The sequence below is a fragment of the Hippoglossus stenolepis genome, chromosome 8, assembly GCF_022539355.2.
Source record: "Hippoglossus stenolepis isolate QCI-W04-F060 chromosome 8, HSTE1.2, whole genome shotgun sequence".
NCBI lineage: Eukaryota > Metazoa > Chordata > Actinopteri > Pleuronectiformes > Pleuronectidae > Hippoglossus > Hippoglossus stenolepis.
The window spans coordinates 18,619,911-18,627,542 of NC_061490.1; positions in this window are offsets into that span (position 1 = coordinate 18,619,911).

The following is a 7,632-nucleotide window of genomic DNA, read 5'->3' on the forward strand; positions in this document are numbered from 1 at the left end:
TTCTGATATCACATGTCTGATGTCTCAGGGTTACATCTTTAAGTTTGGGTCTAAAATACTAGAACGTTATACTGAAGCTGTTGGTGACAGGGTTGTTGCAGCACCGAGTGAGCTCGTCTAAGTTTGTAGAATAATTAGAAACCAGATGTGCACTGGTCTTCTGGGTATGTTGGTAAATTCAGGATTGCTCTGGTGAATAAAAATCACACACAACCTGTGGACACTCTGAAAGTCATCATATTAAATATCAGTCCAACACGTGAAGTGTGAAGCACAGTGCACATGTGACTCAACCCCCCTGAGACCCGGACACGTTCTGGTCAGCAGACAGTTCAGACTGCAGCTCCGAAGGAGACGATTTTAGTTTTTCTTAATGTTCCCCTCATGCATTTGGAAGATTTAGTTTAGCAGGTTGCTTTTACTGCAGGAGTCATATTAAAGAAAACCCTGTATCGTTAAAAGTTGGTGCTCGTGTTGCATATTCAAAAGTGCTGCACCGAGAAACATGAAGTTACTTTACACTCTATTCAGACGTGTAAGCCCCACATTTACCTTCTCAATGAGAAAAGGGTTGATAGTAATAATACGTGCATATTTTTGTTTTACCCGTCAAAACGTTTTCCTGATGTGAAAATGTTTCTATTCTTCATTCTCTGCGGCTCGTGACTTTGCAGTTGACAGTGATGTTTTAAGGGAATGTCTCGACTTATATTTCATCTTTTAACAATCAGTGTAATTTAATATCAATATGCTAAAGTGTGTGTGTGTGTGTGTGTGAATGTGTTTGTGTGCGAGTGTGTGTGTGTTTACACGCTTTAATACTTCCAAACCACGTCCGTAATTTGATAATACAATTTTTTAAATGTATTATTTAAGAATTGGCTTCAAGTTTATTCCTTTAAATTATCTTAAATTCAAGGCGCAGTGAATCTGAATCTTGCTGTGATGTGATTTGATCTGTTCACACTGTTGCTTTGTATCTAAAGTCTAAATCTCCAAATCGTCGTTATTGGAAACATCCATCGCCGGAGAATCAAAGTTATTGATCAGTGTGAACATGTTTTACCTCATGTCGCAGTTTAACAGCCTGTTGGTGTTAATGTTCAGACAATATGTAAATGTTAACACATTCTATTTTATATTTTTGCATATATGTATTTTATTATTCCGACTTTATTTCACGATGGTTTTCATCGTCGCTGCCTCTCCTGCACATTTCGTTGCTCTAAGTTCTGGATGTCGTGTATGCATATTATTTAAATGATAAAAAACAATAGGCCTACACTTACTATTTATTTGTACAATTGTCACACATTTAAATTAGGAATATTACCCTGTTGCTTGCAGTTCAGGGGATTAACGGTTTTAATTTCGAACTCAGTCAAAATCATTTTGCAGAAAAGTTCAAGAATATTTCGAAACAATTGTCCCCATTGTTTCATCTGCATCTTGATGTGTATTTCTTTTTTAGTGCTCTGATAATATATTTGTATAAGAAAATTTCAAGCGTCTCTCTGGAGGAATAAATGATTGAATTATCATGCAAATATAAATCATAACTGGAAAGTGGTGCGTTTATCGTTTTAAAAGAAAACAGAAGCTCCGTCAGACGTGTGCATATCAGAACATATTAGTCATTAGTCTTTAAAATAAGACCCGGACTATTTGAGAATTGTTTAGCCTAGATGTGCTGAAAACGGTTCTTTTTCTTTTTCCGGTGAAAATGGGAGAAGCACAGAGTAAAAAGTGAAAATAGAGTCGCTTATAAATTAATCTTCAGGACGAGAATTTCCTTTGCGATACTGCCAGTTTTATAAAGTTTAAATAATAATCAGGTGTACAACTCAAATACCGAAAGTAATGATACCTGCACGTTTAGGAAACTCCTGCATTAACCTGCAAGATATCTGTATAAAACCATATTTTCATAATTCTGCACGAGTTTCTTATTTTAAAAGCTGCGTGTTCCGGGCAAATTATTATCAGTATCAATATTTGACAGATGATCCAAATAGGATTGAGGCGACTGATCCGGGTCTGCAGATGATCAGGAGCTGGTGTGTTTGTGCAGAAGTGGCACCATGACCCCCTGTCCCGCACCTTATCAACTTGAAACAGACCGCGCCACCGATACATTCAATTTTATGGTTTATGTTAAAGTCTGAAAGCTCATTCCGTAAACCGTTTACTGGCTCAGTTCTGCTGTTAAATCAAGCTTTGATGTGTGTGATTTCTTTTTCTGTATATATATATATATATATATATATATATATTTTGGAACTGGCCACTTCCAGTCGGTGTCAAGCACCACAGGCCATCCAAAATTAATCCATTTTCTGTTCTGCACACGACTCCCCTTCCCAAATGATGGCTGCTCTCTGCGGCCCGGTGCACAATGTGGTAATGACCAGCAGGTCAAAGGTCGTCTGGCCAGTTCCTCAATTAAGGCGCAAAGATTGCAGTTGCACGATGCTTCGTTTTTTTTTTTTTGTGATAAGAAGGGGGCCAGCAGTGACCGGTGTGTGAGGAATATATTAACACAGGCTTTGACTGAATAGAAAACTTTGATAGATAAAGTGCACTGCTTATTGTTTCAATAATTTCTATCAGAATTGTCTGTTTGCTGCCAATTATTTAAAATTACATATAAAATATATAGACATAGATGTTTGCGGTTGTGATTATTGTGAATCAAGGTTGTTGAAATTGAATTTAGTAATTTTTATATATTTCACAGACATTTTAAAAGAACATTGCCATAGAGATAATAATCCTTTTTTTGCCTTGCTGACTAAATTCAGTTTGTATTTCCATGAATGCCAGTTTGTTATTGATGAAAACTATTGAGTCAAACAGCCGTAGATTAGGGATCGAGATGTTGGTTTTTCTCCTTCCATCTTTCTTGGTTTTCCTCTCGACCTCTCTCATCTTTCGAGGGAGTGTTTTTTCCACCACATAGCCATGTCAATTGTGGTTATTGACCATAATCAATGGGCAATTCACGATCATCGCTGCATCGATTAGCTGATAAATGGTGGTTGGATTAATCATCCGCAAAGATCCTGTCGTCGGAGGTGTTGTCTCCCTCGGCCCGGGCTATCGGCGGCGGTCACAGCAGCAGCCGGTCAAACCGCGGCTTCACCAGCACAGACAGGACTTCAATAAGTGACAAAGGAGAGGTGATAAATTGATCAAAAATGACCACAATGAAACGGGCCTCTTGTGAGACCACACATGCCCATTATGTGAGTGTGTCTGCACGTTTGTGGTTGGAATACATCAAGGGCTCGGTGTCAAAGTTCAGCTTCATCCCAGACTGATGACCCTGCAGACGGACTGACCTCTGGGGGGGGGTTTAACAGCTGGGGGAGGACGCAGCATACTGGACTGGCCAGGGAGAGGAGACAGAATGGGGAAAGGGGGCAAGGGTGGAATTAGAGGAGGTGAAATTTAGGACAGAAGGAGGTGAAGGAAAGAGTGAGGGGGAATCTAAAGAGGAAATCGGCCGGACGAGAGACACCACAGTGGACCTTGAATGCATCCGTGTGGTTTTTGTTTCTCTGCACTGCTCCGGTCTCCCCTGGTTTTGGTGCTTGGCTCTGGTTTGAAGCAGTGAATTAACACCTGACCCCGGCTTATGACCCTATCCCCTTCCTCCTGCTACCCCCTACAGATTGGCAAATATGGGCTATCTAGCCTGGACACACACTCTCTCCCACACACACACACACGGCAACACAGAATCACAATTACACATGTACACACTATAGCCACTTAATGTATAGAGAGTAAAAACAGGAACAATGCAACCTCGTATACAATGTCCACACAACCTTTTGCACATCCCATCCTCTGGCCACCATCCAATTCCCCAGAGTGAAGCCTCAGTGTGTCACTGCTTGTCACCATAACGGTCAGTTTGTAATGAGTACCTCCCCCCACACAATGACCAGGGAGGCAGGCTCTCCCCCCCCAACACGCTGACCCTCAACCATTTTACCTGCAGGACATATAAGCCCAGCGTCGGCCCCTGTAGTGCCACAGCTTTGGGCCCCTGGACGTGCTCCCACCCTGGCACCCGGGCCACACCCAGGACATGGCTTTTGTCGGTGCCCGTTCACACCCTCAACCCTTTTAGAGCAAGCATGCAGAGCGGGGGGGGGGGAATTAAAGGATGTCTCGTCTTCTATTAGGTTTCATTTGGAGCATCAGACGAGGCCTGTTTGTAAAGTATTTGGAGTTTCACAATAAACCCACAGTAACCTGAACCACTGGTTTATGGCTGCAGTAATGGAAGCTTAAACCTTTCATATACATGCAAGCTATAGACATGATCTGAGTTGATTCAACACTGCAAACATTTAAAAAATACTAATATTTAACTACACTCAAAAGAATTCATTATTACATTACAAAGACAATCAGCAGATGTTTAACCAGAATCTGGTGATATTAAATTCTTTTTCATATTTTATCAGTTAACATGAAGTTATATGTATATAGTTAATATGAAATAAGTTTCAAATCTGCTACTGTGCACTTATTATGAAAATTAATTATCTACCTTTCATCTTTGCAAATATCCTGTTTATGGTCACTGTCTTTTTATTTTACATTTCAGTGTGGTCTTTAAAATGGCAAAAATATTTACAAATACCAATCACAAGTTGTCAGAATCCGACAACGTTACAACTGGTTTATTTGAACCCAAAGTCTCCCAAAAATCCAAATATTGTCTTTATTAAATATAAATTAGAGCGGGCATTTATCTTTTTTACATTAGTAAAGATCTAACCAGCAAGTGTTTGATATTTTGTCCCTTTTGAATTATTGAAATTATTGCAAACAATTACAGCTCCACATTATTACTAAATAATTAGGACAAATTATTTCTGATCAACTAATCAGACCATCAAGCATTTCAGCATTATTGTGTTGATAAATGTTATCAGACAATCAGACAATTATCATTCATCTTCTGAGCCCCATTTTTTAAAAATATCACCACGTTTTTCAGGGAATTTCTGGACCGATTGCCAAAGCACCAACAGGACCCCATTCATTTCCTCTGACGCCCCAGTACGAATCACAGCCCATATTCTTGACAGTGTTAGAATCCGGCGTTACCCATTGAGCATCGCAGGAGCACATGCCCTTCCCTCTCATCCCATCTCCCCCAGCCTCCTCCGGGCTATTGTGGCGGATTGATGGTCGCTCAGTTGAGGGGGATCTCGGCCGGGTTTGGTCAAAAGCAGACTTTGTAGTGGCCACCCTCTGCCTGTGAGGGTCAGCAGAGAGCAGTCAGTGTGTCTGGCTCCATTAGGTTTCCTACCTATCTACCCACTGTGTCAGACAGAGGAGGAAGGCAGCAGAGAGGGGGAGAGCAGCGGGAAGTTACCCAGAGGAGAGGGAGGACAACAGAGGAAGCAGGGAAAATACATCTTTTTATCCCCGTCCCTCTCCGTCAAAAGCCCAGTGCAGTTCCTCTTTCTGTGTCTCTTCCTCTGCTGTTCTCTCCTCCTCCATCCCGCCTGCCTCTCACTTTGTCCTCCTCTCACCAGAACCCCTAATCCTCCTCCTTTTACCCCACACTCATTCCTTAATCCTAAATCTCTTCTTCCCTCTCTCTACCAGCCCTCTTCGATTCTTCTCCCTGTACCTCTCTGTTACCCACCTCCTCCCTCTTCTCCTCTCTGTCTATCGCTTCTGAACATGCCACCTCTCAGCATAACCCCTTTACACACTCCATGACTGCAGCACACCTTATTTTCTCTCCTTCCTCTCTTCAACCTTTTGCAGTTTTTCCCCCTGTTGTTTTCTTTGTTATCAGCCACACATCCTGTGTTTTGCCGCCACACCTCTGCCCAGCATCTCCTGTCCACTCTGCTGCCTGATTTAAATGTCCCCCTGGTCACCATCGCAATTAATCAGTCACCACAAATTAACTGGACTTTTTCGGCAATAGGAATTGTTCTATGTAGGAACAATCACCAAGCAGCTGTCACAATGCACTTGCCAGTGATTTTTTTTCTCCCCCTGTCCCGAGCGAGCTCAAGCTCACACCAATTTTCGCCACTGCCGCCATTTTGTTGGATGTGATCAATTTTCTGTGATTTGGTGTGAGTGATTTGCAGCCCGTCAGGTTCTCTGTGGTGTGAGGGTTCGGCGGTGTTGCCATGTGCAGCTACAAAATGTTCCACCTTTCCTCTTTTGGTTGTAGATATCGGAGCATAATCACAGAATTATTTTCAATTACATAGCAAAATGAACTTTTTCCCCTCCTTGCAAGATGATCATTTAAGAAAAAAGAAAATAAAAGCTAAATTGATGTAACAACCACAATGAAAAACTATTTCCACTTCCACGATTGGACTTTTTTTGTTGCAAGCGCAGGCTGTAATTTCACCCCTGAGTTTAACCACACGATGTTTCACAAATTGTGTTTCCGTGCCACCTCAGCACTGCTCATGTTATTCAGATAACAAGAGAGCCTCTGTCATGTCCTACAAAATACGATATGTTTTCTTAATCTGTCAATGGCTCCGGCCCTGAAAGACTTCATTTTGGCTGAGCAATGAAAGGCTCAAAAACATCAATATGGCTGAGCAGGATAAGAAGAAAGAGCCATATTCCACATAGTCTGTATCGCATTCCCTCCATATCCTCCTATTTGTATGGTGCAGATATTGGGTCTCAAGCGAGAAATCGGGATTGCGTTCTCTCAGAATGGCAGCATCCGCCTGTTGAAGTGGAATAGGAATGTTATACGGAACCAATGCATCCGGACTTGCGTGGACGTCTCAACAATACCCCTGCACACTCTCTCTCTCGCGCTCCCTATTCCTCTCAGTCTCGCTCTCTCTTTCAATAAGTTCCTCGCTCCAACTCCATCATAACCACAACAGTGTGGAGGACGATGTGTGGATTAGGCCTAAATGTAGAATCATGTCAACCAAGCCATGACTGCCTGCCTCTCATGCTGGGTCCACCATGGAAAATACAGTCTATGAAGAGAAAATACGGTTTTATACGAAGCTAAATCTACTCCGGCTCACACGCCTCTCACTTCCATTCTCTTTGTGCATTTAATGTGTGAAAAAGGATTCCTAAAAGGACGTCAAGAAGCAAGAAGAGAGAGATAGGGACAGAAAGACAGTTATCCTTGCTTTACCGCCTGTCACACTACAATGTGCATGGCTGATAACTAATTCAAAAAGCATGCATGGGCCGAGTTTAGCTTTTCAAATAACTTGTACATCTGAATGCGATTTAAAGGATGTTTTTTTATGCAGCTGCCTCTGACTGATCAATGCTTGTCCCTCTGGTCATGCTGCAAGAATACCACATAGAGTATAATTCTGCACCAGGCCAAGGGAGCATTTTGCATTGTAATGTTTGGTTTGCAGAGTATGATGTATATGGATGGGGTTTGGGGCTGTGTTGTAGTCCGTAACTGTCAGTGCAGAGAGAAGGGAACAGTCTCAGCGCCGCAGACAGTGATTTCACCGATGTACAGTCGCTGCTTTTGCCTCCTGCCTTTCTTCCCTCCTCACTCATCCTATTTTCAGCCTTTCATTTTTTACACAAGGGGAAAATGAGGAAGAACAAAACCAACATATGAAAACTAAAACA